General features: G+C 46.7%; 1 pseudogene; it reads left to right on the plus strand.

Moving 5' to 3' along the window:
* The first annotated feature begins 4,882 nt into the window (after positions 1–4,882).
* Positions 4,883–9,698, plus strand: LOC116911625 (annotated as a pseudogene).
* Positions 9,699–11,197: the final 1,499 nt, after the last annotated feature.

Here is an 11,197-nt window from a genome sequence, read left to right on the forward strand (position 1 = left end):
CAGCTCCTTGTCTCTTCTTTTGGTTTTCTATATCCAGGGTTGTTTCCATGTGTTCTTTCTTGATTGCTTCTATTTCCATTTTTAATTCCTTCAACTGTTTGATTGTGTTTTCCTGGAATTCTTTCAGGGATTTTTGTGACTCCTCTCTATGAGCTTCTACTTGTTTATTTATGTTTTCCTGAATTCTTTTAGGAATTTTTAAGATTCCTCTCTGTAGGCTTCTACTTGTTTATTTATGTTTTCCTGTGTTTCTCTAAGGGAGTTCTTCATGTCTTTCTTGAAGTCCTCCAACATCATGATCAAATATGATTTTGAAACTAGATCTTGCTTTTCTGGTGTGTTTGGATATTCCGTGTTTGCTTTGGTGGGAGAATTGGGCTCCGATGATGCCATGTAGTCTTGGTTTCTGTTGCTTGGGTTCCTGCGCTTGCCTCTCGCCATCAGATTATCTCTAGTGTTACTTTGTTCTGCTATTTCTGACAGTGGCTAGACTGTCTTATCAGCCTGTGTTTCAGGAGTGCTGTAGACCTGTTTTCCTGTTTTCTTTCAGCCAGTTATGGGGACAGAGTGTTCTGCTTTCGGCGTAGTTTTTCCTCTCTACAGGTCTTCAGCTGTTCCTGTGAGCCTGTGTCTTGAGTTCACCAGGCAAGTCGTTTGTAGCAGAAAAGTTTGTCTTACCTGTGGTCCCCAGGCTCAAGTTTGCTCGCGGGGTGTTGCCTATGAGCTCTCCGTGGCCTCAGCAACCAGGAAGATCTGCGCCGCCCTTTCCGGGAGGTTCCGTGCACCAGGGTTCCAGATAGCTTTTGTTTTCCTCTGGGATCAGTACTGTGTGCAGCGTGCAGTCTCTTCTGGTTTCCCAGGCGTGTCCGCCTCTCTGAAGGTTTAGCTCTCCCTCCCACGGGATTTGGGTGCAGAGAACTGTTTATCCGGTCGGTCCCTTCAGGTGCGGTGTCTCAGACGCAGTGGACCTGCTGCTCCTGGGCCCTCCTCTACGGGTACCCAGAGGCCATATACAGTTTCCTTCTGGGCCAGGGATGTGGGCAGGGGTGGGCAGCGTTGGTGGTCTCCTCCGCTCTGCTGCCTCAGGAGTGCCCGCCCGACCAGGCGGCGAGAACTCCCCTCCAGTGGGCCTGGGAGCAGAGAGCTGCTCAGTTGTGGTTTTTTTAAGATCAATTTATTTATTTTTATTTATTTATTTATTTATTTATTTATTTATTTATTATGTATGAGTATACTGTGGCTGTCTTCAGACACACCAGAAGAGACCACCAGATCCCATTACAGATGGTTGTGAGCCACCATGTGGTTGCTGAGACTTGAACTCAGGACCTCTGGAAGTCAGTGCTCTTAGCCACTGAGCCATCTCTCCAGCCTCTCTACTCATTTGTTTTCAAATGAAGGATTTGTTCATCTAATAATAATTTTTCCCACTTACCCTAGTAGTCCTCTTTACAAAGAATGTAATTTTTTTTATGTGCATTGGTGTTTTGCCTGCATATATGTCTGTGTGGGGGTGCCAGGTCCCCTGGAACTGGGGTTACACACAGCTGTGAGCTGCCATGTGGTCAATCAAGAACCAATACTCTTAACCACTGAGCCATCTCTCCAGCCCCAAGAATGTAAGCATTCGCGAGTAAATACCTATACATTGCTCCTTTTGCCTGTGTACACACTAGCATCCTATATACATATTCGTACCTTGTTTTCATTAAATATATATTCCATGATAACTTCTTAATCATATGAAAAAGTATTTTAACTGAAGAATGTTCTTTTGTGTGATACCTACCTAGCCTTTTCTCCATTTCCATCTAAGTCGAGGTGATGTCTCATCCCCCCCCCCGCCCCCCAGCTGGGAACCAAACCCAGGGCCTTGCACTTGCTAGGCAAGCGCTCTACCACTGAGCTAAATCCCCAACCCCGATGTCTCATCTTTTGAATTACAGTGTTGCTGTGGCGTGGTGAACAAGTCAGTTTCCATAACATTCGAACCCTCTAGGAGACTTCGGAAAGCAATGTTTTAGAACAAAGTATAATATCTTGAGAGCTATTGCTGAATTGCCTTTCCCTGACTGTCGGGGACCGGACGTCCGACCTAAGCAAAGCTAGAGCCCTGCCCTGAGCAGATTCCTGAGAAGGGCTTGACCTTTTCAAAGAACTTGTCCCCGGAAGTCTGTTGCCTCAGTGTCTAAGGAGGATATCTTGCAGTTTAATGATTCACCTTATGTCCTTGGGCACTTCCCAGTACTCCCCCCGCCCCCTGCCCCAAGCTTCAGTTCCTGCTTCAATTCCTGCTTCAGAGCTTTAAATGCTGTACATTCCTCTCAACAAACAGACCTTGACAAGGACACTGCTTGGTCTCGCTTTTCTCGCCCTTTCTCCCACAGGTATGGGTCCTCCTCGACCCCCACAAATAACTGGGTCCCCGCTGTCGGGGGCACCTGATGTCATACCCGTTACACTAACAATGTAGAATGCTTGCTTCCCCACCCCATTCCCTAGCCTGCTGGTCACTAAACATTTCTATGTGTGTGCATGTACATGTATATGAAGGCTATGCACAAGCAGGTATGTGGAGGGCAGAGGCCACTTTGGGTGTCTTCCTCCAGTCTTGCTGTTTTATGGTTTAGTCGGGGTTTCTCACTGACCCTGGACATTTCAGTTAGATCCTCTGTATGTGCTTCCCCCACACTGATCACAGGCAGGCTCCAGCCTTACTACTGAGCCATCTCCACAGCCTGAGAATTATTTTTTTATATTAAGATATAGTTATTATGTATGAGTACACGGTAGCTGTCTTCAGACACACCAGAAGAGGGCATCAGATTTCATTACAGGTGGTTGTGAGCCGCCATGTGGTTGCTGGGATTTGAACTCAGGACCTCGGGAAGAGCAACCAGTGCTCTTAACCCTGTGCCATCTCCCCAGCCTAAGCCTGAGAATTCTTAAACCTAAGCTTTTAAAGTTAAAATCGCCTGTTTCTCCACATAAACACTTCGAAGGCTTTCTTAATTGCTATTAAAATAAAGTGCAAGCTCACTGCTGTGACTTAGGTCACCATGTCACATCTCTGTCCCCACCTTCGTGCTCATCCTTAACCCCTGACCCCAGTCCCAGTGGCTTCCTCTCTGTGTATTCCTCTCCACTCCCGCCCTTCCTTCTTACTACCTATTCTCATAACTCAGAGAAACTAAGTACTTATTCAAGTTCCTTCCTCAGGAAAACCATTTCCATCCCCATCTGATCTGATGAGTGTCCCGTGTAGCTTTGAACAGCGATAGCCCTTGTGTAACATTGGCCTTATTACAATCCACATTCATGTGTGTGATTATTTGGTCATTGGTACACTATACCGCTCATGAAAATAGGTACTGTATTTTTTTTTTTTCTTTTCTTTTCTTTTTTCCGAGCTGGGGACCGAACCGAGGGCCTTGCACTTGCTAGGCAAGCGCCCTACCACTGAGCTAAATCCCCAACCCCCGGCACTGTATTTTTGCTCATTGTAGCTCACCCAACCTACCACTCAGTGCAAATTAATCATCTTGTACCATGCAAGGTTACCAAATCTAGTGACTACATAGCAGGTATGCTGTGTAAATGAGTATTGAAAATAAAAATAATGTTACTTACCACTACTTTTAAATCCCAAAGCCTTGTATAACAATGCATTAGTTACCTTTCTGTTGCTATGGGGGGAAAAAATGCCACAACCAAAAGTGACTTAAGCGTTTATTTTGGCTCACGGTTCTATAGGCTAGCTCTCCATAATAGCAGGGAAGGCGTGGTAGCAGAAACAGGAAGCTGAGAGATCATCTCAACCACACACAGGAAGCAGAGAGTGTGAACTGGAAGCAAGCAAGACTAGAAACTCTCAAAGCCAGCCCCCAGTGACGTATTTCCTCCTGCAAGGCTCTGCATCCTAAAAGTTCCATAACCTACGCAAACAGCGCCGCCAAGTGGAGCCTGAAAGTTCAAATATGTTACAGGGGTTGGAGGTGGGGTGGGGGAGTTACTTCTCATTCAAATCATCACAGTGTGAAAGGACAGGGATTGTCTGTGGAGCGATCGATTGTCCTCATGGTTCAGCGTTATCTCCTCTTCCAGCCTCGCTCCTGCCCCACCCGCCCCGCCCATCCCCACCTAAGAAGTTGGGCCTGACCTTCTTACCCCCATTCCCAGAACCCTCTTAACCTGGGTGCAGTGGCGGGCATCTGTAATCCGTACACTGCTACAGCAAGATGGAAGGCACAAACAGCACACCTGCCCAAAAGCTCGCGTGCCAGCTATCCTGGGGTACACAGCACAACACCGGAAACGAGAGACTTCCTCAACAAGGTGGAAATAGAGAACTGACCTCAGTGTGCTCTGTGGCACGCGCACGGACACATGCACAGGCATATCCACACACAAATACACATGGTGAAAGAGAATTTGTACGTGCGTGCGTGTGTGCATGCGTGAGTGCGTGCGCATGCTCCTGATCAGGGCTCACAGGAGTGGTTTGAAGACCACCCCTGTTCCCGAGTAATCAGCTTCTAAAGTGGAAATTTCTAGTTTCTTTGGAGACTCAGTTGTGTCACATGATATTTTTCTGACACTTTTTTTTTTTTTTTTTTTTTTGATCGGCCCCTGGAAGCCGTCTTATTAGAGGATGTTTTTGCTGAAGTGGACATTTTGGGGGAGTTTTGCTGAGAATAGGCACATAGTGTTTTTCTGAAAGTAGCCTGGAAAAGGGGCATGTGATACTTTGGATGCTTAAGAGAACACGTGATGGGGTTGGGGATTTAGCTCAGTGGTAGGGCACTTGCCTAGCAAGCGCAAGGCCCTGGGTTCGGTCCCCAGCTCCGAAAAAAAAGAAAAAGAAAAAAAAAAAGAACACGTGATGTTTAAAAAGGGTGTACATAGAACGCAACAGTGGACCAGGCTGTGTGGTATTGGTGTGCCTTACTATTATTTGCAGCTCATCTTTTGTCATGACTTCATAGAGGGAAATGCCACCAAAGAACTGATGGTGTTCCAGCGGCTTCTTGCCACTTCTGTGACCTCGGGCCAGTTGGTGCAGCGTCAGGATTCCTTGAGGATAGAGCTGCCATTGCTGATCCGTGTGAACTGAATGAACTGCTGGTATCCGGACATCGCACAGACCTGATTTGCTCCAAAGAACTATTTCTAATCAGGTCCACATCCTCCTTTGCCCTATTAACCTTTCCTTTCCTCTACCTTTGGTGGGAGGAGGACTAAAAGGGAGGTTAAAGCATTTAAGAACCCTTATTAAAGGTAGGCTTTGAAAATTCTAAGCCTACAAGCTTCAAATAAGAAAATGACAGACTGAAAAAAAGTTGGTTGACTTCAGAACAGAGCAAACTGATTGTGTTTTAGACAGAAAGGTCTGGGTACTCCTAGATTGATTAAAGAAACATTCGTGCCTCCAGGAGAGAGAACTAAAAGGAGTTTGGAAGAATAGAGTTTTGGTTTTGTTTTTTTGTTTTTGTTTTTGTTTTTGTTTTGTTTTTTTGACATTTCTGCATTACTTGCAAATTGCATTTTTATCATGAAAACACACACGTACACACACACAGACAGACACAACACACACACACACACACACACACACACACACACGTATAGTCCTCAGAAGCATGTGCTTTTGTTTTATGTCACCTTCTTTGTGAAGACATATTTTCAGGCCTAAAACTCAAAGCTGTGTCCCAATGGGTAAAAAAAGAAAAGAAGGAAAAGCTACCAGTCACAGCTCTCAGGAAAAGGATGACCATCTTGTCTATGGTAGAGTTCCCTACACCTGAGGTAATAAACGCTTCACAGGACGCTGTGCCCAGGCTGGCCAGACTAAATTAGGAAACTCCTTGAACACAGGTCTGCTCCACCGCTGTCTTTACTTCTGCATCCCTGAATCAGACACATGGGACAACCAGGAATGGGAGGAGCACGGGTGGCAGTCAGTCCAGTTGCTTAACAGGCACCACCTGACAGCTGCAATGGCCCAGACAACAGGAGGGGCTGTGAATAACGGTTTCCCCTACACCGGGACCCACCACAGACACCTCTGTCCCCAGTCCTCTTCCCAGGAAGTGGTGATACTTTCTTGTCCCAAATCCCAACTACCCACTGAGGGGACCAGGCACAAGACGCACCAAGACCAAGTTCTCAGCACAAAGGAGATTTATTGGCCCCAGAGAGACAAAGGGCAGGGCATAAAAGACAGATAGAAGAGACAGGATGAGGGAGAAGGGGAAGGGAACGGGAACTAGGAAGGGAAAGGATTATTTGCCCTAGGGGACAAAAGACTTCCTCTGGATAGAAGTTTTCCCTTTATAAACTGCCGTTGGCCCAAAGGGAATCCCTGTTAGGATGAGCTCGTTTGTTTGGATTGGGCGTGTTAATTAAGTGACCAAAGGGGAAGTTTGATTGATTGCTGGATTTCAATACTTTGATAGCTGGACCGTGGGAGTCAGCTTCAGGAAGAGGAAGTGACCAAATAAGGGAACAGACTTGGGGGCTAGCTTTAGGAATGCAATGTAAAGGTTTAGCAAGGCAGAGGGAACAGGAGAAGGGCAAGGCCTGTCAGAGTCACATTTACCATGCTAGGGCCTACTGGAGCCATTCAGCCACCCCTCACCTACTAAGTGGGGCGTGCTGGGTTCAGTTCCACAAACTGAGTGGTCATCGATCAAGCTCCCATAAGTTCCCCACCCACTAAAGTTTACAAACAGCCAGCTCGAACCTAAGATCCTGTGCTGAGCAAAGGAAGTATGGGGCAACCAGCTGAAGTGTAGAAACCCAATTTGCAGGCTCAAGAGTGGTTGAGAAACAGCGTCTAAAGCAAGAGTGGCGATAGGCAGCAGTCAGATAAGGCTGCAGAGGCTCTAAATCCTACCTAACGGAGCCGCATGGAGCTTTGACTCCTGGGCACCGTATGGTTTCACACCTTCCAAAAGGCACAGAAAACTTGGATAGCGGCTGACAATGCTGAGACACAGTAGAAAGGGATCCTTTTGGTTCACTGAAGGCACCACATTGCAACATCTGCCCTGCTGGAATTTGGCCAGAAAGCAGAGCGACTCTGAACTTATTTCTGCACAATCTTTAAAAAATTAAGCTTAAGCCATTCCTGGCTCCTGGAAGTGAGATCCAGCACAAACCTGAACCCAGATGGCTTTACCTGAGCATCTCAAGTCACTGTGACAATGGGTGGCACAGCAGGGCATTGTTCACCCTAGCAAGTCATGTCACTCATTCAAACTGAAGTTCCCTCAGGGCCAGGATCAGGATCGTTCCCTAACCTTTGCTCCTGAGAGCACTCAAGCTTGTGAACCGACCAGGCTTGAGGCTGTAACACAAAGGGGGTGGGGTGGGGCAGGAAAGCAGGGATGGGGTGGAGAGGGGACACAGGGGGGGAGCGGGGAGAGCAGGAAGGGGTAGGTAGGAGTGGGAGGGGCATCCACCTTGGATTTCTGCTCCCCAGTTCCTTTGCTCAGTTAAAACAAGAACAAGACAGGCGAACAGGAAGGACGGGCTTGGTCAGAACATGGCTCCTGTGTGCTTTAGAAGACAGGTTATTTAGAGGTACCTTGTGTGACTGTGGTGTTCTGCCTGAGTGGAGGAGAAAGCTGCATCTTGAGTTGCTCAAATCAAAGCATCAGCATTAGATGTAAAATCAAAACAAAACCAAAGCCACAAGCTGTTCTGTTAGTCATTTGCCTGGAAGCGAGTTCAAAGCCTCTGTTCACTAAAGCCGCTTTATGGCCAGTTACACAGGATTTGTTCCTCAGAGCTATTAACCTTGGGGACATTTTCTGTTGGTGACTAGTGGCAGGACCACCCCTGGACTCTAGGAGTCCAGCCCCTGACGTGTTTCTGGCTCTCCAAGTACTGGTACCCAGGCTGCTGTGCTGAGAATCAGAAGCCAGAGTGAGCACTTGTCTGAGAACAGAGGGCAGCAGCAGATGGAACAGATGTGTCCAGAAGGGACCAGAGCGTCACCTGCTTTCTGCTGAAGCAGAGAGAATCTGAGAACAGTCTGTTCTAGGTGGCTAATGACCTCTGACCTCTGTGGAGCTTTGTTCGAAGATTCCAGGATAACTGGGGGGAGGGAAGGGAGCCTAACCCTAATCCCACTGTCCCACTACCTATTTGTCTGACAAAGGTCCCCAGCCCGAACTAAGGAAGAATTCTGAAACCTTTCAAGTGGCCCCGTGGGCTCAGTGACAGGCCTAACCAGATAGCTGGAGTTACAGCCCCACTCTCCTTCAATAAAAACAGTGTGAGGTAGGAACCGAAGAGACGGCCTAGTGGTTAGAGCACTGGCTGCTCTTCCAGAGAAACCTTGGTTCAACTCCCAGCACCCACATGGCAGTTCACAACTGTCTGTAACTTCAGTTCCAGGGAATCTGACGCTCTCACACAGAAATACATGCAGGCAAAGCATCAATGCACACAAAAATAAACAAACAAAACAAAAACAAGAAACAGCCTAAGACCACGGGAGTCAACTCCTGTCTCCTGTGGAAGCTGGACCACCACAGCTTAAACAGGAAACAGGGAGTCCAAACTCCAAATCACTCCAGGTATTTTTTTTTCTCCTATCTGGCTATTTTTGCTTCTTTTTACATTCATTTGTACCTTTGTACACCCCTGCTTCAGGTCATGGGCTTAAGAAACATTTCTAGGGGCGCATGTGCAGGAGGGGGCAGGTGGGGAAGCATCTACAACCAAGGTGACACCCGCCCCCACCCTGACCCAGGGCCCCCCAGGTCTGCCAGGCCCTGTGGTGATCAAGGCCATCCTCATCTTCAACATTGGCTCCCCAAATTCTGCCAGCCCTATAGTGAAGACAGCAAATCATCAGGGAGACTTTCCCTTCGGTCTCTAAGCAAGATGAGAATGTAACTTGAGTATTTCTTATTTACATTTTGATTGTTATTCCCTTTACCAGTTTCCAGGCCAACATCCCCCTAACCCCTCCCCCCCTTCTCTATGGGTGTTCCCCTCCCCATCCTCCCCCCATTACCGCCCTCCCCCCAACAATCATGTTCACTGGGGGTTCAGTCTTGGCAGGACCAAGGGCTTCCCCTTCCACTGGTGCTCTTACTAGGCTATTCATTGCTACCTATGCAGTTGGAGCCCTGAGTCAGTCCATGTATAGTCTTTGGGTAGTGGCTTAGTCCCTGGAAGCTCTGGTTGGTTGGCATTGTTGTTCATATGGGGTCTCGAGCCCTTCAAGCTCTTCCAGTCTTTTCTCTGATTCCTGGGAGGGGGATTATTAATTGGAGGATCTGACAACAAACCGATTTGCAGACATTATGCAACACTATATTTTTGTCTTCTGTGTGGATTCCTCAGTAAGCGAACTTGGCATTTTAGATCTAATTCAAGTATCTGGGGAAATGTTAGACAAGTGTTTTGAAGATGTCTTTGAACTGGATTTAATATTCCAGGTAGACAAGGATCATAATATTCTTGCAGAAATGGTGGTGGGCGAATGGTATTGGAGACCGACAGGAATGAGATTGTCACACAAATTGATACACAATAAAGCTGGAGAAATCTGAGGCTGGCTTACAGGAGCTCCAGCCCATGCTGTGTCAGCTGTAAGGAATATGAATCTTCCAGGGATCCCAGGAAATATTAACACTGGTGACGTCAGTATAAAAGTGCCAAACCCGCCCTCTTTTATATAAATATTAAAGAGGCCACTCCCAGGTAAAACCCAGAGGAAAAGTCGCCTAAATTTACCATGTGATTGTTTACCAACAATAGAGGAGGAGAGGAGAGTATTTGCTCTTGGATTAAAGTCAAGGTACTGTTGGGGCTGGAGAGATGGCTCAGTGGTTAAGAGCACTGACTGCTCTTCCCGAGGTCCTGAGTTCAAATCCCAGCAACCACATGGTGGCTTACAACCATCTGTAATGAGATCTAATACCCTCTTCTGGTGTGTCTGAAGACAGCTACAGTGTACTTATACATAAAATAAATAAATAAATAAATATTTAAAAAAAGTCAAGGTACTGCTTAGAGGCTGCATAAAATCATCATGCAAGTTCAACGTTGCTTTTCTTGCTCAGTGATTGTAAAGAAATTGACTAGTTCCTGTGTGGTTTTTTTTTTTCTAAATTGCACTCCTATACCCACATAAAGGCTCGCCCCTATACATTGGCTATTACAGTATTTGGAAAAGCGAGATGTTTCTTTAATTATGTACGACCCGGAACGTTGATGTTTTGTATGGATCACAAGTGCAGCATTCTCTAACTCTTTCTGCTGTTTGTCACTGTCGTTATTTAAAGAACCAAGTGCTTGTTGCATGAAAACATGACCTTTCCTTTAGTTTAAATAAACTCCAGGGTAACTGGACTTCTAAAATACCTTTCTGTTTTGCTTGGTATCTACTTTAGAAATATTTTTTTTTACAACCTTCTGACTCAACAAGGTAAATAAAAGTATATTTTACCACTGTTAAAAAAAAGAAGAAGAAGAGGAAACCTTTCTAGTTTATCTAAACTAAACCATCAGAAGCCTGTGAATCAAGCAGGAGGTATCTTGGGGATCAGGGATGTGTTATCACTCCCTACCTTCCTACCTCTACCCCATACCCACCCCACACCCACCTCTGCTGCTGAGGTCCTGACCTCAGGAGCTCCCTCCCAGCCTTCTGAGCTCCAGCATCAGAGGTCATGCTGGCTCCCAGCTGTGCTGGCTCCCAGCTGTGCTGGCTCCCAGCTGTGCTGGCTCCCAGCTGTGCAGAGGAAGCAACAGCTCTTGGACAGTGTCAGTAGAAGAACTTTGCCATTTAGGTCATGGGTCAGAATTTTAGGACACCTCCCATTATTCCCTTCCCTAGTTACAATATCATCATCCACGAGAGAGGCTGTCACGTTTTTGTTTTTGTTGTTATGCGTTGCTTGGTAGCTTGTTTGTTGTTTGCTTGGTGGTGTTGTTTTAATCGTTTGCGGAGGGGGGGGTTCTGCAGAGGATAGCCTAGAATGTCGATCCTAACCTCCCACCTTATTTGAGACGGGGTCTCTTGCTTGTGGTTTTGAGTGCCACACTAGCTGGCCTGCACGTTTCCAGGGATTCTCCTGGGATTACAGACAAGTGCTGCCACATCCAGCTTTTCACATGGCTTCTGAGGATTTGAACTCACGTTCTCTTCCTTGTGTGGAAAGCACCTTAAATACTA

This window comes from Rattus rattus, chromosome 10 (genome assembly GCF_011064425.1).
Source record: "Rattus rattus isolate New Zealand chromosome 10, Rrattus_CSIRO_v1, whole genome shotgun sequence".
In the NCBI taxonomy this organism is placed as follows: Eukaryota; Metazoa; Chordata; class Mammalia; order Rodentia; family Muridae; genus Rattus; species Rattus rattus.